Source organism: Pantherophis guttatus, chromosome 1 (assembly GCF_059756535.1).
Source record: "Pantherophis guttatus breed Tessera chromosome 1, ASM5975653v1, whole genome shotgun sequence".
NCBI lineage: Eukaryota > Metazoa > Chordata > Lepidosauria > Squamata > Colubridae > Pantherophis > Pantherophis guttatus.
Window position 1 is genome coordinate 11,961,309 of NC_142063.1, and position 26,322 is coordinate 11,987,630.

The 26,322-nt window shown below is 46.2% G+C and overlaps 1 long non-coding RNA gene and 1 pseudogene across 2 annotated transcripts; both read left to right on the forward strand.

Annotated features, from left to right (window-relative positions):
• The first annotated feature begins 3,482 nt into the window (after positions 1-3,482).
• LOC148116332 (uncharacterized) lies at positions 3,483-7,584 on the forward strand. The gene is made up of 2 exons (XR_015728650.1): positions 3,483-3,887; positions 7,048-7,584. It is a non-coding gene; the product is annotated as an uncharacterized LOC148116332 (long non-coding RNA).
• A 10,956-nt stretch (positions 7,585-18,540) lies between these two features.
• Positions 18,541-25,542, forward strand: LOC117668574 (mast cell protease 2-like; annotated as a pseudogene). Its single transcript, XR_015729205.1, has 5 exons — positions 18,541-18,607; positions 20,646-20,808; positions 22,005-22,121; positions 23,856-24,110; positions 25,036-25,542. The product of XR_015729205.1 is annotated as a mast cell protease 2-like (transcript).
• The last annotated feature ends 780 nt before the right edge of the window (positions 25,543-26,322 follow it).

Here is a 26,322-nt window from a genome sequence, read left to right on the forward strand (position 1 = left end):
AGTCACATGGTGGTTAAGTGAATCTGGCTCCCCCATTGACTTTGCTTGTCAGAAGGTGTTCTGCCCCAGCTACGGACCCCAAAGAACGCAGCACACACGAAGTCTGTACAAACCTTAGTTTACTAAATTAAATCGGTCTTTTTCAAATAAAGGCTGTTAATTAACTTTCTTAACAGCCTACAAGAATCCAAAGAATAAATAATCGTAATCTTACTATGGTTGGCAGAAAGCCCAGAAGCAATTTGCAGGAAACTGATAAGAGAACTAAGATCAGGACACGAAGGAGAGTGAACTAAAGTTGTTCCCTACAAATTGCTTCAGTCGGTGTTCTTCCTTAAATAGGCTAAGGGAGTGGTCAATTAGCCCCAAGCCTTACTCTTGAGGAGACCTCCTCCTGAGGAGCCACTCCTGCCTTTTGGCAGCTCTGTGCACCCATGCATTGAGAAGAGGCTCCTCCTCTTCTTCCTCTTCACTTAAGGGAGCTTCTGGAGGTTCTGAAGGCCCTGGCTGAATCCCTGCCTCTGGCACCACATCCTCTCCAGCCTCCTCACTGTCCGACTCGAGTGCCAGCTGCACAGGCTGCTGACGCAGCACCACACCAGCCTCCTTGCTGTCGGAATCAGCTACTAGCTGCACAGGCCGCTGATGGGCCACAACAGAAGGTCACCAAAGGGGATCACGTGAAACCGGGACACTGCAACCGTCATAAGTACATGCCAGTTTCCAAGCATCTGAATTTCGATTACATGACCGTGGAGATGTGGCAACCGTAATACAGTAGGTGTGACAAACGGTCCTAAGTCACTTTTTTCACTGCAATGGGCACTAAGTGAACTTTTGTAAGTGGAGGACAATCTGTAAATAATATATTTTAATAATAAATCAATGTAAAAGAGTCACAATTGCCCACCTCTGTTCTAGTCCAACTCCCTGCTTGCTTAGGCAGGAAACCCTACACCACTTCAGACAAATGGTTATCCGACATCTTCTTAAAAACTTCCAGTGTTGGAGCATTCACAACTTCTGGTGGCAAGTAGTTCCACTGATTAATAGTCCCCACCTTATTTCTAGGTTGGTCCTCTCCTTGACTAGCTTCCATCCGTTGCTTCTTGTCCTGCCTTCAGGTGCTTTGGAGAATAACTTGACTCCCTCTTCTTTGGGGCAGCCCCTCAAATATTGGAACACTGCTATCATGTCTCCCCTAGTCCTTCTTTTCATTAAACTGGACATAACCCAATTCCAGCAACCGTTCTTCATATGTTTTAGCCTCCAGTCCCCCAATCAGCGGTGAAATCCAGCAGGTTCTGACAGGTTCTGGAGAACCGGTAGTGGAAATTTTGAGTAGTTCGGAGAACCGGCAAATGCCACCTCCGGCTGGTCCCAGTGTGGGGTGGGAATGGAGATTTTGCAGTATCCTTCCCCTGCCATGCCCACCAGGGGTGGGTTCTAAAAATTTTTACTACCGGTTCTGTGGGCATGGCTTATTTTGTGGGCGTGGCTTGATGGTCATGTGACAATTCTTTAGGATTTAGCAGAAGTACTGGTCTACCAGGCTTTTAACTGCTTGCAGAGCTGTACCGGTCTACCCATTTGTTTTTGGAGGCATCGGTCTACCCATTTGTTTTTCGAGCGCACTGGTCTACCACCACACTGCCTTTTAACACTGATCAGCTGTAGGGCGGCCCTTTGAAGCCCCGCGGCAAGAGTTTAAACAGTTTTTTTCCTTCTAGCCGATCAGCTGGGACTCGGGAGGCACTGAATAGATTGGGGGCAGGGCCAAATAAAAGGTAAGAATAACGCAGGGGGTGGGTGGGAGAGCCCAGCTCCCGAACAAAGAGAACCGGTTCGGTGATGTCATATCGTCACCGCTACCAGCTCGGCCAAACCGGGCCAAACCGGGAGGAACCCACCACTGATGCCCACCAAGCCATGCCCACCAAGCCAGACCACGCCAAGCCCACAAAACCGGTAGTAAAAAAAAATTGGATTTCACCACTGTCCTTAATCATCTCTGTTGCTCTTCTCTGCACTCCTTCCAGAGTCTCAACATCTTTTTAATATTGTGGTGACCAAAACTAGATGCAGTGGTCTTACAAAGGCATTATAACAATAGCACTTAGACTTATATACAGCTCCATAGTGCTTTACAATACTCTCTGGGCAGTTTATAAAGTCAGCCTCTTGTCTGCAACGATCCAGGTCTTCGTTTTACTGACTTTGGAAGGATGGAAGTCTGAGTCAACCCTTGATCCGTCCCCGTCCACACACACACACAAACACAGCCAGCTGAGGGTTAAGAAAGTACTTGGCACGCACACAGGTCGTTATCTCAAACTTGGCAGCAATATAATCACCGTCTGCCAAGAGCTTTTACTGCAACAGATAACATAAAATTACATACGCATTGCAAATAGTCCAGCAAAACAATATCCCTTTCGGCAGCTTCAGACGTTGTTCAAGTGACTAGCCAAAGTTCGTTTTTGTTCGTCACGGAGTTTTACCAGCCACCACCCTCTCTTATATAGTCTCTGGGGTGTGGTCCAGTGACTCAGTTCTAATCCCTAGCACGCCTCCTTAACTGCTGCAACCGTTTATCACGCCTTCGTTGGCGTGCATCCAGGAATGACGGCTCTCCTTCGCTCTCATCCGAGACACCTGGCTCCTGGCTAATCTCCTCTCCCTCGGCCGGCACCTGAGACAGTGCCAGAGGGGAGGGGCCTGGAGAGGGAGGCCTGGCTGACTCCTCTTCCTCATGTTCGGAGCTTTCTTCCTCCGATGAGATAGGCTCAGAGGGCGGGGCCACAACAACCCTGAGCTCCCTTAGGATCAAACCCGAGGCTATGGGCAGAGTCAGCCTGCAAATACTGCTTTCTAACCGCTGTGCCACCAGAGTGAATACTGTGTAAAGATGCCCTCCAAAAGCAGAGAAACTTCCTTCTGGAAGATGTTGACTTCTGCAGTCTATGCGGAAGTATGATGCCGATAACCCTAAGAATGATGATAACCAGATTACCACAAATGATAGTCTCTACAAAGGCAGATCATTGCCATCTGGACCGAACAAGGTCAAAATAGTTCAGTGCCATTTTTTTTCAACCTTGACAGCTTTAAGATGCATGGACTGCAACACCCAGAATTCCTCAGTCAGCCCTTGGCAACCTTTGTGAAGTCTGGACTTCAACTCCCAGAATTCCTCAGCCAGCATTTCCTGGAGTTGAAGACCACTCCTCTTAAAGCCGCCAAGGTTGAAAAAAAAATACAGTTTTAAGGGGACATTAATCCTAGGAAAGGGGACACGGTGACTCAGTGGCTAAGAATCTGAGCTTGTCGATCGAAAGGTCGGCAGTTTGGCGGTTCGAATCCCTGGTGCCGCGTAACGGCATGAGCTCCCGTTACTTGTCCCAGCTTCTGCCAACCTAGCAGTTCGAAAGCACGTAAAGAATGCAAGTAGAAAAATAGGGACCACCTTTGGTGGGAAGGGAACAGCGTTCCGTGCGCCTTTGGTGTTTAGTCATGCCGGCCACATGACCACGGAGACGTCTTCGGACAGCGCTGGCTCTTCGGCTTTGAAACGGAGATGAGCACCGCCCCCTAGAGTCAGGAACAACTAGCTCATATGTGCAAGGGGAACCTTTACCTTTATCTTTAATCCTAGAGAGGCCTCTGATCCGTGATGGTGATGTCATAAAAAGCAAGGGAAGGCCTCCAGATGGCCCTATCCCCATAACCAAGGAGGGTCAGAATGAAATCAAAGAAGATGATCCAGTAAGAATATCCTTTGCTTCTTTTGTGGATGGCTTCGTTTTCTGTTTGCTTCACGCTTCTCGGTTTCCCCAAATGTGTCCAGAGTCCAAACTGAACACTAACAATCATCACGAGGCATTCAGGTTAGAAAAAAAAAAGGGTGGTGGGAACGCGAGTTGAATCTCTCTCTTGAAACCTTTCAAGAGAAGGCTAGAGGTTCATCTGGATTGTCACAGCTTTCTTATTAACAGACCGGTGGGTATCCCAAATCCACATTTCTCAGCAGTCCAGATGAGGTTGGGAAAATTCCAGCCCCATGGAGATATAGGACTCTCTCGGATTGATGGTGGTAGGCTGTGTGGATTCACACATGCCAAAAAAAAAATCCGACGGGCTGCTTAAACAATGTTTGTTGTGTTGGAAGAAATTTCTTGGGTTCGTTTCCCAGCTGGGAAGCAGTCACCGATGCTGAGAAGAAATAGACATGGAAGCCAGCTGCCAGAAAAGGTATCTGAATACCCACCTCCGGCTGGCCCCAGAGTGGGGTGGGAATGGAGATTTTGCAATATCCTTCCCCTAGAATGGGGTGGGAATGGAGATTTTGCAGTATCCTTCCCCTGCCACGCCATGCCCACCAAGCCACACCACGCCCACCAAGCCACGCCCACAGAACCGGTAATAAAAAAATTTGAATTCCATCACCGATTCCATTCCATTCCATTCCACTCCACTCCACTCCATTCCATTCTATTCTTCATTCTAATGTTCTGTTCTGTTCTGTTCTGTTCTGTTCTGTTCTGTTCTGTTCTACTCCACTCCACTCCACTCCACTCCACTCCACTCCATTCCATTCCATTCCATTCCATTCCATTCCATTCCATTCCATTCCATTCTATTCTATTCTATTCTATTCTATTCTATTCTATTCTAGCCATGCTAGCTTGGTTAAGCAGACCATCAGATTCTGGCATATGTGAATCCACACAATCTACCACCATCAACCTGGATAAGTCTTATTTTTCCATGGGGCTGAAATTTCACCCAACCTTATCCGGAGCCTCTGAGAAACCTGGATTAGGGGTGCTGGCTGGGGAATTCTGGGAGTCCACAAGTCTTTAAAGTTGCCAAATTTGGAGACTTTCGAACTAGAATCTTAGTCTTATTTGTCAGATTTCTTGAAGGAGTTGGGTGGGTGGGTGGGAAACAGGGCTAGGTTACAGAAGTTTGAATAATTTCTTTTAGGAACCCGTGTATTATAACTTCAGGTTCATGAGCCTCAAGGCCTAGAACAGGGCTCTGCAACCTTAAACACTCAAAAGAGCCATTTGGACCCATTTCCCACAGAAAAGAAAACACCGGGAGCCACAAAACCCTTCCCGTGCCTGACTATTTCTTGAGCGGCCACAAAACTAACATATGTAGTTGAATTAAATGTTCTGTTTTCTTCTGAAACTTTTCTTTTCTTGGATTTATCCATAGTTGGTTGGCCTACTGGGGGTTGAAAAGCTCAATAAATTGTGTGCCAGCGGGTGTCGCACATTGGCAGTTGTGACGCATATTTTGAGTGACAGGGAACCACAGCAGAGAGGTGAAAGAGCTACATGCGGCTCCAGAGCTTCAGGTTGCTGACCCCTGGCCTAGAATCAGTAGTGGGTTTCAATTACCTTCGCTACCGGTTTGGAACTGTGAGTGCATGCTCACAGAACTCTGTGCATGCACAGAGCGTCCGTGATGACATCCGGGCAGGTGGGCGGAGCCTCCTGCCACCCCCACCCCCGCTACCGGTTTGCCCAAACTGGGCCAAACCGGTAGAAACTCACCACTGCCTAGAATTCCTTGATTTTCTTTCTTACTGTAGTGGTATGTAGTCTGGATTCCCAGGAGGGAGGGGCTGCAATCCGAAGGGGAAAGAGGCAATAAAACTTAGATAGTTTGGTTGTGAATAAGAGATGTAAGAAGGCTCCTTGCCTAACAATTCTCAGAGTACCAATACAGGTAGTCTCAACTTACAACCATTTCGCTTAGTGACTGTTTAAAGTTACAACAGCTCTGAAAAAAGTGGTTTATGACAGTTTTTCACACTTACAACCATTGCAGCATCCCCCCAGGGTCATGATGGGATCAGAATTCAGCCACATGGCAACTGCTGTGCATTGATGACGCTTGCAGTGTCCTAGGGTCATGTGATCACTTTTTGCGACCTTCTGATCAGAAAAGTCAATGGGGCAAGCCAGATTCACTTAACACCTGCGTTATTTAATTAGCAACCACAGTGATTTGCTTACCAACTGTGGAAAGAAATGTTGTAAAATGGGGCAAAACTCACATAACAACTGTCTCATGAAGATGATAGATAGATAGATAGATAGATAGATAGATAGATAGATAGATAGATACATAGATACATAGATAATGAATGGATGATGGATGGATGGATAGATAAATAGATACATAGATACATAGATACATAGATAGATAGATAGATAGATAGATAGATAGATAGATAGATGATAGATGATGGATGGATAGATGGATGGATGGATGGATAGATAAATAGATACATAGATACATAGATACATAGATAGATAGATGATAGATGATGGATGGATAGATGGATGGATGGATAGATAGATAGATAGATGTATAGATAGATAATGGATAGATGGATAGATGGATGGATGGATAGATAGATAGATAGATGGATAGATGATAGATGGATAGAATGATGGATGGATGGATGATAGACAGACTGTAGAGTACAGTATCTGTGATACAGATACTGTAGATAGATTGTAGAGATGGATGGATAGATAGATAGATAGATAGATAGATAGATAGATAGATAATAGATGGATAGATGGATAGATGGATAGATGGATAGATGGATAGATGGATAGATAGATAGATGGATGGATGGATGGATGGATGGATAGATAGATGGATAGATGATAGATGGATAGAATGATGGATGGATGGATGGATGATAGACAGACTGTAGAGTACAGTATCTGTGATACAGATACTGTAGATAGATTGTAGAGATGGGTGGATAGATAGATGATAGATAGATAGATAGATGATAGATAGATAGATAGATAGATAGATAGATAGATGATGGATGGATGGATAGATAGATGATAGATAGATAGATAGATAGATAGATAGATAGATAGATAGATAGATGATAGACAGACAGACAGACAGACAGATACTGTAGAGATAGGGATAGATGGATGGATGGATGGAAGGAAGATACCTCTTAGAAGCCATTACAACTTTGTGGTCTGCTTGTCTCTTTTCCAGAATGACCTTAACCACCCTGTTCCCTCTCCATGGGTGGTGACAATCACAGCTTCCTGGAACTTCTCAGTCCCAAGAAGGTTTTCATCCACCAGAAGCAGAGAAGCAGCAACTGGCTGGCCAGAGAAGGCAGGGCCCAGGAGCTTTAGGGGCGACAAGATGGCAGGTCTACCACCACCAACACCACCCATACCGCAACCCCCACTCCCACCACCCCCTATGCCTGGCCCATATCCAGGCTACCCACCACCAGGATATCCACCCCCTTATGGAGGTTACCCACCACCAGTCCGTGTCTATGTGACGGAGACGCCGCACGCCAGGGAACAGGCACACGCGGCGGGCTGGCTGGAAGGCTGTTGCACAGCCCTCTGCTGTTGCTGGCTCTGCGAACTCCTCTCACGCCACATCCATGGCGCTCCTTTTTAGGATCGCAACTATCAAAAACCCAGCTGGGCATCATCTTCTGACATGGGTTTCCAGGACTGTAATAAACAATAAACATCTTTCTAACAGGGACAAGGACCTGTGTCTATCCAATTCCAGTGTTCGTTTCGTTTCATTTCATGCCCCAGGTTAGGAACTCTGAGACTGACTTCTAGTCCGGCCTTAGCTGGATGACTTTGGGCCAATCACCAGGAGACTGTGAGTTCTAGTCCTGCCTTAGTCAGGAAAGCAGATTGGATGACTTTGGGCCAATCACCAGGAGACTGTGAGTTTTAGTCCCGCCTTTGGTATGAAAGCCAATGGGATGACTTTGGGCCAATCACCAGGTGACTGTGAGTTCTAGTCCTGCCTTAGTCATGAAAGCAGGTTGGATGACTTTGGGCCAATCACCAGGAGACTGTGAGTTCTAGTCCTGCCTTAGTCATGAAAGCCAGCTGGGTGACTTTGGGCCAATCACCAGGAGACTGTGAGTTCTAGTCCTGCCTTAGTCATGAAAGCAGGTTGGATGACTTTGGGCCAATCACCAGGAGACTGTGAGTTTTAGTCCCGCCTTTGGTATGAAAGCCAATGGGATGACTTTGGGCCAATCACCAGGTGACTGTGAGTTCTAGTCCTGCCTTAGTCATGAAAGCAGGTTGGATGACTTTGGGCCAATCACCAGGAGACTGTGAGTTCTAGTCCTGCCTTAGTCATGAAAGCAGGTTGGATGACTTTGGGCCAATCACCAGGAGACTGTGAGTTCTAGTCCTGCCTTAGTCATGAAAGCCAGCTGGGTGACTTTGGGCCAATCACCAGGAGACTGTGAGTTCTAGTCCTGCCTTAGTCATGAAAGCAGGTTGGATGACTTTGGGCCAATCACCAGGTGACTGTGAGTTCTAGTCCTGCCTTAGTCATGAAAGCCAGCTGGGTGACTTTGGGCCAATCACCAGAAGACTGTGAGTTCTAGTCCTACCTTTGGTATGAAAGCCAATGAGATGACTTTGGGTCAATCAGCAGTAGACTGTAAATTCTAATCCCGTGATGGCGAACCTATGGCACACGTGCCACAGGTAGCACATGGAACCATATCGGTGGGCAAACGAACATTGCCCTAGCTCATCTCTGGCACGCATGCATGCACCGTCCAACTAATTTTTGGGCCTTCTGGGCCCACCAGAAGTCGGGAAACAAGCTGTTTTCGGCCTCCGGAGGTCCTCTGGGGAGTGGGGAAGGCCGTTTTTGCCCTCCCCAGGCTCCTAGAAAGGCTCTGGAGACTGGGGAGGGCGAAAAACGGACCTACTGGGCCCACCATGCCATCGTGTGCTGAAAGCGGGGGGAGCGGGGGCCACACGCATGCGCGGGGGAGTGGGGGGCATTGAATTATGGGTGTGGGCATGCATGCATGCGACACCCCCCCCCCGCTCTCCTCTGCTTTTGGCACACGATGGCAAAAAGGTTAGCCGCCACTGTTCTAGTCCCTCTGTAGGCATGAAAGCCAATGGGGAAAAAGTGGGGTAGAGTTCCCACCCCCCATCTTTTGACTCAAAATCCCCCCCCCTCATTTTGGGTATCCAATACACTTAGATAAATGGCAAGAGATTTGGTGGGATAATATGAAATTAGTAGTATCCACGGCCTATAAAGAAAATATCTATAAGATGATATACAGGTGGCACCTGCCTCCCGATAGACTAGCTAAAATGTTTTCTGGGCAGTCGGCGGATTGTTGGAAATGCGGATGGGAACATGGCACCTATTACCATCAGTGGTGGATGTGTCCCAAAGCAGTGATATTTTGCGGGAAAATAAAAAAATGGCTTAATGAGATCTTAACATTAAAAATTGATTGGCGACCAGAGTTATGCCAGCTCGATTCTAAGCCGGAAAATATAAAAAGGGACTTATGGTATTTGGCACTACATATCATTACAGTGGTGAGACAGACGTATGCTCAACTCTGGAAAAATCAAAATATCCCAACAGAGGAGGCTATTATAAAAAAAAATTTAGAATGTGCGGAAGCAGATATGCTAACTAAAATATTAAAGGATAGAGAGCAAACACAAGTAGGTTTAGCTTGGGAAATTTTTTATAAATGGTAAGAAAAGAGGAAACTATAACCCACATTAGATGAGGAATGTTATTTAATGAGGAACTTATATTATATAGGATAAGTGAGGTCGGATAGACCTAATTGATGTATTAAGGTATATAAGCTGTTCTGTCTTCTCCGGAATATAATATAGAGTTATAGTACCGAATATTTGTTTATTAAGGTATTATATGGAAGTATGTTTGTTTATTGTTGTATTGTTCTTTGTGTGTCATTTTATGTTGTGTTGTCTTTTCTTTTTAACCGAAATGTAAATAAAGATTATTTTAAAAAAAAAAAGCCCCCCCCCCTCAGAGCCCCACCCCCAGTGTGTCTGACTACCTTTAGATGTACTATGCCAGTTGTCAGGTTTCGAGGTCGTCTCAAATAAATTGCATTTCAAACAAAGTCTTTGATGAAAAAAAACTCCCATTTATTAAGCACGACATTCTAATTCCGATTCCATCGTAGCCAACACTGACTTCCAGACCCAAAACCCTCCCTTTCTGTTCCCCACTCCCCTGCACTCATTGGCCATCTTCCAAGTCACTCTACCCCTATCTACTGCTCCAACTCAAAGGAATCTCCCCCCTCCCATCCCATCTCCTAGGGGATATTATCTCCAGGGAAAATAAGTAGGTGAAAAGTCAAACGTCCCTTTCCAGACGCCTCCGCTTCTCCTTCTTATGTCAGCACTAGAGTAAATGCAGCTTGAAGTGCTGACACCAATGATGGCTAAACGTTTTGCCATCACATGCCAAGAGCAGGAGGAGCGCAGGGGTGGGTGGGTGTCGTTCGAGTGTGTGCTCACACCCATAATACAATGCCCTGTGACCTATTTTGGGCCTGGCAGGCTTCCCTGCAGCTTCCTGGGACCAAAAATGGACCACGGGGAGGTGCACTGCACTCCCCATGGCCTGTTTTGGCAGGGGGATGCAACACTCCCCCCGAACTCCCTCCGTCCCTGCCCATACGTGCATTCCCCCCGCCCCCACACATTTGCGCACGATCCCCCATGCATGCATGTGCATCTCCCGCATGCACCCCGCCCCTGTGCCAGAGACCCGAAAATCAGCTGGCCAGCGGGAGGCGCGCGCACATGCACAGTGGAGCTGAGCTGGGCAACGGCTCGCGTGCCCGCACATGCCATCTGTGGCACACGTGCCATAGGTTCGCCATCACGGTCCTATGCAGTGGTGGGTTTCAAAAATTTTTAGTACCAGTTCTGTGGGCGTGGCTTGGTGGGCATGGCATGGCATGGCATGGCATGGTTGGCGTGGCAGGGGAAGGTTACTGCAAAACCCCCATTTCCTCCTGATCAGCTGGGACTCGGGAGGCAGCGAATAGATGGGGGCAGGGCCAGTCAGAGGTGATATTTACCAGTTCTCCTAACTACTCAAAATTTCCGCTGCTGGTTCTCCAGAACTAGTCAGAACCTGCTGAAGCCCACCTCTGATCCTATGTCTTTAAAACAGGAAATGCTGAGACAGGAAGTGTCTCCCCAAGTCAGCCTCTATTAAAAATGAATTCGCTTTGTCTCACTTTGACAATATCCATTGTCCTCTTTTTTTTAATCTGTCCCCAGGGGGATTCTGGGAGTGCCTTGCTCTGCAACGGGGTGGCCCACGGCATCGTCTCCTACGGATTCCAGACCCCGCCTTCCATATACACCCGTGTGGCTTACTACCTTCCTTGGATCCAGGCGACGATGAAGGAAAACTGATGAGAAGAGAGAGAGAAACCTATTGCAGTGCTTCAATGCATCTTTTTCGGTCGCCTCTGCTTCTCTGGTGCTTTGCAGCTGCTAAAAAGAATTTTGCAATACAGAAAGTCTTGAGAGGGGGGCAATCTTTGATTAGGCATGTTATAAAGTTAGCCTTTTGATCTGCACAAAATAAAGTCTTCCCTTATCAATTATTGGACCAGCTATTGGTTCTTCTGCTCGCCAGCTGTTTTCTGTTTTACAGGTAACTCTCGACTTAGGACCACAATGGAACCCTAAATTTATGTTGCCAAGCGTGACAGTTGCTAAATGAGTCTTGCCCCATTATACAACCTTTCTTGCCACAGGGGTTATGTGTCTACATTACTCAGAAATGTGTGAGAAGTTTTATATACAAATACTAGCTGAATACCCGTGCTCCGCTACGAAACTATGTGATCGGGCTTGATAAATCAACACTTACAGCTTGAAAATTAATGAGTAGTTATGGTCGGCCTCTCCTCTCCCCTTCTATCCCTCAGCCTTGCCCCACAGAAGCCTCCCCTATCCTATTCTCTGCTTGCTGCTGTGAAAGTAAAACTGAAACTCCTCTCCTCTGCTTGTGTTTTGCATTTGGAACAGATTTCTTTTCAGGTGGGGAGATGGAATAGAACTCCTTAGTATCAGAGCGTGGAACAGATTTCTTTTCAGGTGGGGAGGGGGAGTAGAACTCTTTAGCATCAGAGGACTGTTTGGAAACAGTATTTGCTGTGTGAGCAAGGAGACAGGAAGGAGCCTGGGTGTGGCTTAGCTCAACTGTTCTGTTAGTAAAGCTGCTTGCTGCTGTGAAAGTAAAACTGAAACTGAAACTCCTCTCCTCTGCTTGTGTTTTACATTTGGAACAGATTTCTTTTCAGGTGGGGAAGGGGAATAGAACTCCTTAGCATCAGAGAGTGTTAATAATAATATGGGAAATACTAATGTTCTGATGATCATTTCGAAAAATCCTTTCTTAGAAGCCAAAAGGAACATACGTGCCAAATTTCAAGTTTGTAGGCTTTACGGTTCTGGAGATTTTGTGATGATGCGTGAGTGATATTTCGCTTTTATATATATATAGGTATATACAGTGGTGAAATCCAATTTTTTTTACTACCGGTTCTGTGGGTGATACTTGGTGGTGTGTGTGTGTGTGTGTATATATATATATTTTCTCAGGTTTTCGCGGGTGTTTGTATGTAGGTCTTTGGTTATTCGGGTCTTCTCCCACGTAAAATTGGAAGTGTCTTGGCGACGTTTCGACGAAGTCTCATTCGTCATCTTCAGGCTGGTGTTCTCGGCTTCGTGCTTTCAGGAGCAATGTGAGATCGCAGCTGTCTCTTCCTTTTAACTGCTAGTGGGGGTGTGAGCTGATTGGGTGGGAAGTTGGCTGTGTTCTGATTGGGTGGAGGTGTGTTCTGATTGGTTAGGGGCTTGGCTGTGCTCTGATTGGATGGGGGGTTGGTTGTGCTCTGATTGGAAGGGTGTGTGTTCTGTTTGGGTGGGGGCTTGGTTGTGCTCAGCTTAGTCTGAGTTGCAGGGGGATTTGAGCTGGTGAGCTGCGTTGTTGTTTGGCTTCGTGTTTGTGGCCGTGCGAGCTCTTCATGGTGGGTGTCAGTCTGCTTCATGTATGGATTGGAGGGGTTTAAAGTGGCTAATGATGCAGCTGCGGTCTGGCTTCTGGTCCTTGGTCGTGGCTCATTATCAGTGTGGGTTTGAGTCTGCTTTCTGCATGGATGTGTGGTGGTGACATCCTGTGTGGCTCTCGTGAGTGTGGGTCTGGTGTCATTCGTCGTGTTAGGGACTCGTTTGTCAATAAGGGCGGGTTTCCAAATGGCTGGTAGGCGGGAGGTATTGTCTCGTTTGTTCATGCTGTGTGGGCGTTTTTCTATCTCGATGGCTTCTCTGATTATTCTGTTGTTAAAGTGTTCAGTTTTGGCAATAGTTCTGGTCTTTTTAAAGTCAATATCATGTCCTGTGGCTTTAAGGTGTTGGACCAGGGAAGAAGTTGGTTCCTCTTTTCTGACTGAGTTCTTGTGTTCTTCTATGTCGTTCTACATGACGAATGACACCAGACCCACACTCACGAGAGCCATACAGGATGTGGGTTGCCCCCGGTTCGCACCGGTTCTATAGAACCGGTAGTAAAACCGGCGGGAGGCTCCGCCCACTGACCCTGACATCATCAAAACGCTTCTGTGCTTGCACAGAAGAATGTGCGTGCGCACTTGCTTCGCACGCAGCCCCATTGTAAACCGGTAGTAAAGATAAGTAGAACCCACCCCTGACACACACATGCCCCTCAGCCAGTAAACACTTCCACACACCTGACAAGCTCCCCCTCTAAGAGTCTACCACTGTACCCCATTTCTCTGCCGCCTGCCCCTTAAAGCAAACTATTTTGCTTTTAGGAATACATATTTCTTCTTTCCTCACAGCTGTCTGGATCTCATTTTTATTCATTCTTGTGCAACAGCCGCTTGAGCTGGAATCCCAAATTATTCCTCTGACAGATGCTAGAAGATTTTCATATTAGTCTGGTGTTCCTCCGCCAATACAAATAGTCCTTGACTTACAACTATTCATTTAGCAATTGTTCAAAATTACAATGGCTCTGAAAAAAAAGAGATGGACAACTATGATGACACCCAGCTGTACATCTCCACCCCGGACCACCCCAACGATGCCCTTGAAGTGATGTCCCGGTGCCTGGAGGCCGTGCGGATCTGGATGGGGAGGAATAGGCTCAGGTTCAACCCATCCAAGACCGAGTGGCTGTGGTTTCCGACGTCCCGATATAGTCAGTTAGCGCCATCGCTGACTTTTGGGGGCGAGTCGTTGGCCCCCACGGAGAGGGTTCGCAACTTGGGCGTCCTCCTGGATTCACGGCTGTCTTTAGAACAGCATTTGACGGCCGTGACCGGGAGGATTTTTCATCAGGTTCGCCTGATTCGCCAGTTGCGTCCCTTCCTGGATCGGGACTCCCTACGCACGGTCACTCATGCCCTTGTCACCTCCCGCCTGGACTATTGTAACACTCTCTACATGGGGCTCCCCTTGAGGAGCACCTGGAGGCTCCAACTGGCGCAGAGTGCGGCCGCGCGGGTGGTTACGGGAGCGACATGGCGCTCCCAGGTAACACCTCTCCTGCGCGAGCTGCACTGGCTCCCGCTGGTCTTCCAGGTGCGCTTCAAGGTTTTGGTTACCACCTTTAGAGCGCTCCATGGCTTAGGACCTTGTTATTTACAGGACCGCCTACTACCACCAATAGTCTCCCACCAGCCGGTACGCTCTCATAGAGAGGGGCTCCTCCAGGTGCCATTGGCCAAACAATGTTGACTGGCGGCCCCTAGGGGGAGAGCCTTCTCTGTGGAGGCACCTACTATCTGGAACGAGCTCCCCCCGGAGATACGGAGGATCCCGGATCTGCGCACCTTCTGCCGCGCTCTTAAGACCTTTTTATTTCACCAGGCGGGCCTGGCCTAATCTTTTCCCTCTTTTTAATTATGCATATTTTAATTGGTTTTTAAATGATTGGGGTTTTAATATGTTTGGGCCAAATTTGTTTAATTCGATTTTACTTTGTTTTTAAATTTTGTATCTATGTTTTTTACTGTTTGGCTGTTCACTGCCCTGAGTCCTTCGGGAGTAGGGCGGTATATAAATTAATTAAATAAATAAATAAAATAAATATTACTCGTGCTTACAACTGTTGCAGCATCCCCATGGTCACATGATTAAAATTCGGGCACTGGGCAACTGGCATGAATGTACCATGATTGCAGCATCCCAAAGTTACATGTTCTCCATTTGGAGCCAGCTTCCAGCAAGCAAAATCAATGGGGGAAGCCAGATTTTCTTAACAATCATTTGATTCACTTACACAACTGCAGTGATTCATTTAACAACCTCGGCAGAAAGGTAGTAAAATCAGGCACCATTCACTTAACAACCGCCTCGCTTAGCAACAGAAATTCTGGTCTCCGTTGCGGTTGTAGGTTGGGGATTATTTATAGTTGTGCCCAGTGGTGGGTTCCTCCCGGTTCGGTCCGGTTCGGCCGAGCCGGTAGCGCTGACGATATGACATCACCGAACCGGTTCTCCCCCCCGCCCTCCCACCCCCACCCCCCCACATTATTCTTACCTTTTATTTGGTCCCACCCCCAATCTATTGCTGCCTCCTGAGTCCCAGCTGATGACTAGAGGGAAAAAAACTGTTTAAACTCTTGCCGGGGGGCTTCAAAGGGCCGTCCTACAGCTGATCAGTGTTAAAAGCAAACAAATGAGTCGGGTCGTAAGTGCGAGGACTAGTCGTAAGTGCAAGGACCTTCCAGAAATGACTCTGACCAGCTAGTCACGCCCACCTAGTCACATGACCTCCAAGCCACACCCACAAAATAAGCCACGCCCACAGAACTGGTAGTAAAAAAAATTAGAACCCACCCCTGGTTGTGCCTGAAAGAAGCTGCATTGCCGGTTTTGAATTTAATCCTGGTTTATTCCATTCATGAAATTTGGAAGATTCACACAGCACTCTGAACTAGAAACTAACAGGGTCTGTTAGACACACGACATAAATAAAGTGTGGCTAGCAAATTTGGGTGGACTGTTTTGTCCACCCCAATCAAGTTAGTAGACCTCAATGTTTCTCAAACTAGGTGACTTTAAGAGGTGGGGGCTTCAATTCCCAGAATTCCCTAGCCAGCGGTGACTGGCTGGAGAATTTTGGGAGGTGAAGTCCACACTTAAAGTTGCCAAGGTTAAGAACCGCTGGCACAGTCTACCAAATCAACATGACCTCTGTCTTTCTGAGTTCTTCAATCTTCCAGGAGTAAAAACGGTGTTCAGAGGGAAGAATAGATGACCTTTTAGATCCCAGTGGTGGAATTCAATTTTTTTTTAGTACCGGTTCTGTGGGCGTGGCTTGGTGGACATGGCAGGGGAAGGATACTGCAAAATCCCCATTCCCTCCCCACTCCTGAGGGAAAGATATTGCAAAAACTCCATTCCCACCCCACTCTGGGGGCCAGCCAGAGACGGCATTTGCCGGTTCTCCAAACTACTCAAAATTTCCGTTACCGGTTCTCCAGAACCGGTCCGAACTTGCTGAATTTCATCTGTGCTTTCAACAGTTATACGCTCCCCCAATGTCAACATTATTCTGTATGCAAGAATAACGTTTTTCTATCTGTGCCTGAAAATCTGCACACCTCTTACACTGTGTAACCACAAACATTTAATTCCTCGGTAGTGATGTGCTGCACGCCCTTCCTAAATAAATAATGTTTTTGCATTTAAACCTGTCTTCAGTATGGCATCCTGCTTTGCCTCTGGTTTCACGGTTCAGTAAAAACAGAATCTGTATTGTAAACCTGACTTAATATGCTCGGTTGCACAGTCAACCAGATGTTTAGAGCAGAATTTGAATTTTGGTCCACCTATTGAGACTGGGATAGGCAGATGTGGACGTGTGAGGGTGTCGAAGCTCTTGGCACAGGATGTCAGCTGTTCCAAGTCAAGCTGCCTTTTGCAATTGACTGATGGGGAATCTGTCCATGCCTATGAGGTTGAAGTGGTGCTCCAGATCTTTTGGGATTGCGTTGCACCCAAGGTGCCTATAAGTAATCAAAGAGAGAAGCAACCTAGAATTAATGAGAAACTTCCCTAACGGTGAGGACAATTAACCAGTGGAACAGCTTGCCACCAGAAATGGTGATTACTCTATCACTGGAGGTTTTTAAGAAGAGACAAGACAGTCACTTATCTGAAATAATGCCTTGGTAAGGCCACACTTGGGGTATTGCATTCAGTTTTGGTCACCACGGTGTAAAAAAGATGTGGAGACTCTAGAAAGAGTGCAGAGAAGAGCAACAAAGAGGATTAGGGGATATTGGAGGCTAAAACGTATGAAGAACGGTTGCAAGAACTGGGTATGTCTAGTTTAATGAAAAGAAGGACTAGGGGTGACATGAGAGGCCTGCCACTCACATGTTCCACCCCCACTCACCCCCACCCCCACTCAACTCTGCCTCTCTATAAATAATATAAGTTGTAATTTGCAAGCCTAACTGTGCAGGTAGTCCTGGATTTATGACCACAAGTGAGCATAAAAATTAAGGTTGCTAAGGAAGACATTAGTTAAGTGAGTTTTTCCTCATTTTATGACCTTTCTTGCCACAGTGGTTAAGTGAATCACTCTCTCCTCCCCCCCCCTCCTTCTTATCCTCTTCCTCCTCATTCCCCTCCTTTTTCTCTTTCTTGTCTTTCTTTCTTTCTTTCTCCTCCTCTTCATTGCCTCCCACTCTTTCTTCTCCTTCTTTCTTTTCCTCCTTTCTCCTACTCCCACTCCTCCAGGGGTGAAATGCTCCTGGTTTAGACTGGGTCGCCCAATCCGGTAGTGATGGCGGCAGGTGGTTCGGAGAACCGGTAGCAAAAATCCCTGCTCCCCCCCCCCACATGCCCAGCTGAGCCACGTAATCATCAGAGGCTTTTTTTATTATTTTTAAAAGCATTTTTTCTACAACCTCTTCGGCTGAAAAAATGCTTTTAAAAGTTAAAAAAAAAGCCTCTGATGATTGCGCAGCTCAGCTGGGATCGTCAGAGGCTTTTCAAAGCATTTTTTCACAACCTCTTCAGCCGAAGAGGTTGTAGAAAAAATGGCTTTAAAAATAAAAATAAAAATAAAAAGTTGGTCATGCCCACCCAGTCACATTACACCCCCCCCCCACCAAGCCACACCCACAGAACCGGTAGTAACAAATTTTACATTTCACCACTGCACTCCTCCACCTCATTCCTTCTTTCTCCTTCTTGTGTTTCCTTCCTTCCTTCTCCTCCTCCTCCTCCTCCTCATTCCCTCCCTCTATCTTTTCCTTCTCCCCCTTCCCTCCATCTCCTCCTTCTCCTTTTCTCCTCCTCCTCCTCCTCTTCCTCTCCTCTTCCTTCTTTTACTTTCCCTTTCTCCATCTCATCCTTGTCCCCTTACCCTGTTCCTCCCCTCCAACTAATCTACCCTTTCCTAAGATTTGGGCCTGGCCTACATCTTTCCCAGAAGCAACATTGATCACTGATTATTCAAAACTGAAATGGTAGCTGATACATAACCCACAGAATCAGATAGTCACAGTTTCCAACAGTCAACCGAAGGCACTTATATAAAGAAGACAGTCCTGCATAGAGGACAAAGACCTCCAATCTTCCCTCTACTGGCATTGCAACATCTGCAACTAGAGCCAAAATGGGTGAATCTTGGAGACTCTATTCCCTTTTGATTGCTCTCCTGTCCACCTCCTTGGCTGGTGCTGGTAAGTAGCTTAAAAGGGGTTTCCATCTTGCTAGGAGGAGGCAGGAAAAACTGAAAGCAGGCAGAAAAGGGTAGAAATGCGCTTAGAAGTCCTCTGGTCCAACCTCTACTCAGTGCAGGAATCCCTAGACATGATTCTCCATCATCCAGGTCGTGATTTTCCTGAAGGTGCTTTTCCAAAAGACAAAAGGACTTCCTGGGTTATTTTCCTTCCTTGGTATGAAAAAAAAACTAAGACCACACCTGGAATACGGCATTCACATTACAAAAAAGATTTTGAGACTTTGGAAAAAATTCAGAGAAGAGCAACTAAGATGATTAAAGGCTTGGAGACTAAAACTTATGAAGAACGGTTGCAGGATTTAGGTTTGGCTAGTCTAAAAAAAAAGATGGACTAGATGGACTAGTATTTGAGGGGCTGCCACAAAGAAAATTATTTTCCATAACACCAAAAGGCAAGACAAGAAACAATGGATGGGAACTACTCAAGGAGAGAAGCAACCTAAAACTAAGGAGAAATTTCCTAACATTGAGAACAACTTGCCTCCAGAAATTGTGAATGCTCCAACGCTGGAGGTTTTTAAGAAGAGACTAGACAACCATTTATCTGAAATAATATATACCTGGTTGAGCAGGGGGTTGGACTAGAAGACCTCCAAGGTCCCTTCCAATTCTGTCTGTTATTCTATCTCTGACAAATGACCTTCCAGCTTTGTTTGAAGGTCGCCAGTGAAGAAGACTCAGCAGTTAATACAGCAGCCTGTTCTGCTAACTGATAGCTTGTACGGATCAGAAAGTCCTCCTGCGGTCTATTGTGAACCCGGGGAATGTCCATTCCATAAATACATGGACATCTCAACTTCTCATGGTGATACCCAACTTTCAGCTGGGTTTTCCCTAGGATGTGAATGGAATCCCCTAAAATGGGAATAGAGTAGAGTAGAGTAGGGTAGAGTAGAGTAGGGTAGGGTAAGGTAGGGTAGGGTAGGGTAGGGTAGGGTAGAGTAGAATAGAATAGAATAGAATAGAATAGAATAGAATAGAATAGAATAGAATAGAATAGAATAGAATAGAATAGAATAGAATTTTTTATTGGCCAAGTGTGATTGGACACTCAAGGAATTTGTCTTTGGTGCATACGCTCTCAGTATACATAAAAGAAAAGATACATTCGTCAAGAAACACAAAGTACGACACTTAATGATAGAAACAACGGAAGTGACTCAAGTCCTTTCTCCAGCTGTGGTCCAGAGGGTCAGCCCTAAATTGAGACCTTGGGTTGTTCTTGATGCAAATCCTAATCCTTCAACTTTTTTTTTTTTTAATTTGATTTATATGCCGCCCTTCTCCGGAGACTCAGGGTGGCTTACAATGCGTTAAGCAATAGCCTTCATACTTTTGTATATATTTATACAAAGTCATCTTAGTGCCCCCACAAACTGGGTCCTCAATTTACCCACCTTAGAAAGGATGGAAGGCTGAGTCGACCTTGAGCCTGGTGGGATTCGAACTTACAGTAATTGCAGGCAGCTGGATGTTAAATGCTGCCTTAGGAGGCATTAGCCTCCTACACCACTCAGGTTCCTCTGGCTTTCTGCAAGGAATACAATGTGTAGCTTGCCGGCAAGCCCAACTGTATTACCTATTCTGAAACTGTAATGGTAGGGAGGAAAGTCTGTAGCAGAATAATAGAATAATAGAGTTGGAAGAGACCTTGGAGGTTTCTTCAGAGGGTAGTCCAACCCTCTGCTCAGGCAGGAGACCCTACGTATAACTTTCCTGACCAATGGTTCTCAAATCTCTTCTTAAAAACTTCCGGTGTTGGAGCATTCACAACTTCTGGAGGCAAGTAGTTCCACTGGTTAATTGTTCTCACTGTCAGGAAATTTCTCCTTAGTTCTAAATTGATTCTCTCCTTGATTAGTTTCCACCCATTGCTTCTTGTCCTGCCTTCAGGTGCTTTGGGGAATAGCTTGACTCCCTCTTCTTTGGGGCAGCCCTTGAGATATTGAGGTAGATCCCTCTTCATTTCTTTGCAGGACCCCTTTGCAGCCGGATCGTTGGAGGCCGCGAAGTGAAGCCTCACTCCAGACCTTACATGGCAGCTTTGAAAATTTGGGGACGTTTTGGATGTGGGGGGGGGGGTTCCTCATTGCCCCCCAGTGGGTGTTGTCAACAGGCCATTGCAACGGGTGAGTTTGCATTTGGGATGAACAGTTCCTTAATTTTATTGATTGAGGGATGGATCGAATGTATGTACCACCTATCTGATTGTGGAGCTCCTCCGGGTGGCTTCCAAATGTCTTTAAAAACACGGAAGTACAAACATTGAAGCATTTTAACTGGATAAGTTAAAATCAGAGTACTATGGGGTAGTAGGGAATCTTGTTCCTAGTGCACCCACCACCTCCAACATGGTGTGCCCCTTTAGCCATGATGAAGAACCTATGGCATGTGTGCCCAAAGTGGCATACGGAGCCATGTCACCTGGAACGCGCGGCATCTCTCATTCCGGGTTTCTGGCGTGCATATGCACATGATGATGACCTGGCCTTTATGCGTGCGGCAGTGCCGAAAACCGGAAGAGCTGGTGTTCCATTTTCCGGTAAGCTGGCCATCTGATCAGCACATATGCATGCGCGGCAGTAACTGGAAGATTTGCTTGCCGGAGCGCATGTGCACCCCGGAAACCAGAAGTACCTTATTCGGCGTGTTTATGCCCCCTGGGCAGCTCCTCTTCCTGGTTGCGGCCCTGACAAGTGTCTGTGCGCACACTCCCTTTTCAGCACTGTGCCAAAAAGGTTCGCCATCACTGCCCTATCAGGGTCCCCGCCCAATTGGCAGAGCTGGATTTCAGGGCTCTTGCGGAAGGCCAATGAGGGAGGGGCAGACCTCAACTTGGGGAAAGCATGATGTTCCAGAGGGCAGGAGCCACTGCAGAAAAGGCCCTTCTCCTGGATCCCATTAGCTGGAAGTCCTTGACCAATGGGGTCCACAACAGGCCCCTTCTGCCAGACCGACTGGGGCAGGCCAATCCTTTAGGGGTGAGACACTTCCTCAAGTAACCTGGGTCCATGCCATGCAGGTCTTGGACCCGCAAGCAGATTGGCAACCAATGCAGCTCATGCAATAGGGGTGTTACATGGGCCACTCTTTGGGGCCAAGATCTATCCGCGCAGTTGAATTCTGGACCAACTGTAACTTCTGAATACTCTTCAAGGGTAGCCCCACGTAGAGCGCATGGCAGTAGTCCAGCCGTGAGATGTCCAGGGCTTGAATGACTGAGTGCTACTACGGAGTGGTGTCCGTAGTAAGGAGGGCTCTGAGACAAGTGGCTTTGATCTTCACGGAGGTGGGGGAGATCTCAGAGTCCCACTCCAAGCGCTGAAATGTGGCACATCATAATTGGGGGTGATTTTGGTTCTGAATCTGTGGTGGCTTTCTTACGCCATTACCAACATCCCGGTTATTTCGTAGCAGGGGGTATTCCTTTCAATGACATCCTTCTGCTGAAGGTATGAAGAAAAGCAACACTTGGTCACTCCAAAATCAAATGCGAACACCATTCATTTTGCCTACAGGTAGTCCTCGACTTACAGCCATTCGTTTAGTGGACCCTTGGAAGTTACAATACTACTAAAAAAGTGACTTATGACCGCTTGTCACTAACAGCCTTTGCAGCATCACATGATCCAAAATTCAGGCACTTGGCAACTGACTCATATTTATGACGGTCAGAGTGTCCCAGGGTCATGTGATCACCTTTTGTGACATTCTTACAAGCACAGTCAATGGGCAAACCATATTCACTTAACAACTGTGTAACTAACTTAACAACTGCGGTGATTCACAATTATGATTCGCTTAACAACTGTGGCAAGAAAGGTCATAAAATGGGGCAAAACTCACTTGACAACTGTCTTGTTTAGCAACAGAAATGTTGGGCCCCATGGTGATTGTAAGTCGAGCTTTATTTGAATCAGTCGATGAAATGAAAGAGATGGAATATGCATTTTTCCATATTTGGCAACCCCAGAAATCCATGCCTCCAAACTTATACAAATTATACTTTGAACAAAGTCACTCAAAAGATTAAAGACCTACTTCTCAGATTTGCAAATATAGTCTTCGACCTACAACCATAATCAGGAACAAAAAATTCATTGTTAAGTGGTGTATTTATTAAGTGAAGCATAATGTCAGTCCTAGAGGAAATCGACCCTGACTGCTCTTTAGAAGGCCAGATCCTGAAGATGAAACTAATACTTTGGCCACCTAATGAGAAGGAAGGACTAGTGCTGGGAAAGATTGAGGGCAAAAGAAGAAGGGGACGGCAGAGAACGAGGTGGCTGGATGGAGTCACCGAAGCAGTCGGCGTGAGCTTAAATGGACTCCAGAGGATGGTGGAGGACAGGAAGGCCTGGAGGAACATTGTCCATGGGGTCGCGATGGGTCGGACACGACTTCACGACTATCAACAACAACAAATGTCGGTTGCCATTTGCCCAAATTTCGATCACTTGTTTGTAGCTGCCGTGTTCATAAGTGTAAAGACCAGTCATAAGTCCCTTTTTTCAGTGTCGTCATAACTTCGGGCGGTCACTAAAGAATGTATTGAAAAAAACACAAAAATTTCAATGGTCAGCTAATCCTCTATTGAGCTTCTCTGCCAGTGCAATGGTACTTTTAAGAATGATACTGTATATAATGATGGATAAGCCCATCTGTGGATAAACCAAATCCAAATTTGGGGGATGTATTTTGGAGCCAAAAATTAGCCTATCTGTAAAGATATACAATAGAGGTCGTCCTCAATTTGTTTAGCAACCGTTCAAAGTTAAGATACAGCTCAAAAAAGTACTTATGCCCTAGATTCCAATTTACGATGGCCATCAGCCCCCGTCCCCATCCTGTGGTCACTCGATTGCATTTTTGGCACTTAGCAACTGGCACTTATGACTGTTTGCAGCATCCTGTGGTCACATGACTGCCACTAATGACATATTTTGCTTCTGGTTTCCTGTGAAAAACATCTATTACAGACAATGCATTCACTTAATGATGGTGATTGCTTAAGGATCACAAATTTTCCTAATGTCATAAAATTGGATCGTCATGTGGTGACCTGCTTGATGATCAGAGGTTGAATTACAGTCATAAGTCGAGGACTATCTATAATTATGCTAGGAGAGAAAGATAGATTAAATTCAGCTCGGATATTTTCTTGCTTCTGTTCTTCTCGATGGCAGTTGGACCGTGAAGCTCAACTGAATGAATACGTCCAAATGATCCCTATACCAAAGTCCATGGATGACATTCCTAAAAACACCTGATGCTCTGTGGTGGGATGGGGCCGGAGAGATGCCACGTATTTTCCCACACCGAAGCTCTTTGAGACCAACGTGACGGCCCTCGGCCGTAGAAAATGTCTCTGGTTTGATCCAGAACTTACTGATGGGATGATGTGTGCTGGCAGTCGGGCCACCCTCTGCGATGTCAGCAATGTGAGTGCCACCATCTTTGTTTTTTAACCTTTTTCCGACGATAAAAGGGTGTCTTCCTTCTTCTTCTTCTTTTTTTTGGTGATCAAGGCAATGAAAGCTGTCAGGGAATGGCACAACTAGTGTCCAAATGGAGTCAGAGATGCTGACATGAACTTGTAGTTTTATATAAATATATTTTACATCTATATATACACTAAACAAGATAATCAGGCAAACTGGAGCATCATGAGGAAAATCAACACAGCGGGAACATCATGAGGTAAATCACAGAACGCACACAGAAGAAAAAGGCGGGAAAAAAGGGAAACTCCCCTCCACATCCACAGCAACCAATCACAGCTTAGATTGCCTCACGAAGGAGCCAGCTCTTTTCAACCGATCAGCTTTAACTGTGTGTTCTGACTCATTACACAAACCTCCCTGCTCCAGCTGCTAAATTTAAATATCTTAACAAAAGCCAAGAGGCTAGATCAGTAGTTTTCAAGCTTGGCAACTTTAAGATGGGTGGACTTCAACTCCCAGACATCCCTAGCTAGTTTTTGTGAACTTCAATACCCAGAATTTCCTGGCCAGCATTTGTGGACTTCAAATCCCATAATGCTGGCTGGAGAATTCTGGGACTTGAAGTCCATACAACTTCAAGTTGTCAAGACTGGGAAACACTGGTATAGGACCAAGGATGAAAAAAGAAGGGCGGAGCTTCCTCCCACCTTTTGACTTAAAAGCCCACTCCTCAAAGCTCCCCCCCACATGTATCTGACCACCTACTTTTGAGAGAGGAAACAATGAGTCAGAAAGTGTCTATTAAAAATTAATTTGCTTTGTCTCACTTTGACAATATTCATTGCTGGGGGGGTTGGACTAGATGACCTATAAGGTCCCTTCCAACTCTGTTAATCTGTACCCTTTTTCCACCTGTCCTCAGGGGGATTCTGGGAGTGCCTTGCTCTGCAATGGGGTGGCCCACGGCATCGTCTCCTATGGCTTCCAGATCCCGCCTTCCATATACACCCACGTGGCTTATGTGGGAATGCGGTGGCCATAGTACATGTATAGACCAGTTTAGCTGGTTGGACACTTGTATGGACTTTAGCACCGAAATAATCTGACTAGAAAAAGCGGGTTCATATGGATACTCTCTGAAGGGCCCTATTCGTTCTCTCTTTGTTTATAACATAGGCTGTGCCTGCATAGCAGAGACATCTCCTTGTAGAACATTCCTGACAACTGAGGTAGATCTCTGGTAACAGGGCCTCTCGGTTGGCAGGTGATGGGATGCTGGGAACGAAGCCAAATATGATAACATGGCAGAGTTAAGTTTTGTTTTTACATTAGGTATCGCTTTCCTAGAATTCACGTGATTTACTGTAATATGGTAGGATGTGAAAGTTATGTCCAGATATGGAGAAAATCCTTTGTATCACAGATGTAATATGAGAATGTAATCATGCCTTCTGATACGCCCAATACCCTTGCTTAATAAAAGAGAGGTCTGGAGTCAGCTCGAGGCTCTCTCATCACGAGAAACACCTGTCCTTGTGTCATCTCTAATCTGTACCCCTCATGAGGAGCCCGCCAGGATGAATGCAACAGGCTTACTACCTTCCTTGGATCCAGGCGACGATGAAGGAACACTGATGAGAAGAGAGAGAGAAACCTATTGCAGTGTTTCAAGGCATCTTTTTCGGTCGCCTCTGCTTCCCCGTTGCTTTGCAGCTGCTAAAAAGAATTTTGCAATACAGAAAGTCTTGAGAGGGGGGCAATCTTTGTTTAGGGGCATTAGGCATGTTATAAAGTTAGACTTTTGACCTGCACAAAATACCACCCTCCCTTATCAGTTACTAGACCAACTATTGGTTCTTCCCAACCCACATCCTTGCTGCTGGCTCTTTTCTTCTTTACAAAGTGCTGGGTCCATTTACAGGTAGCCCTTGACTTATGACCACAATTGAGCCCAACATTTCTGTTGCTAAGCAAGACAGTTGTTTAATGAGTTGTGCCCCATTTTATGACCTTTCTTGCCACAGTTGTTAAGTGAATCACTGTAGCTGTTAAGTTAATAACACGGTTGTTAAGTGGGGTCACATGATCTCCATTTGGGACCTTCCCAGCCAGTTTTCCACAAAATCAACGCGGGAAGGCACCTTTGCTTAACGATCAAATGATTCGCTTAACAACTGCAGTGATTCGCTTAACAACCTTGGGAAAAATA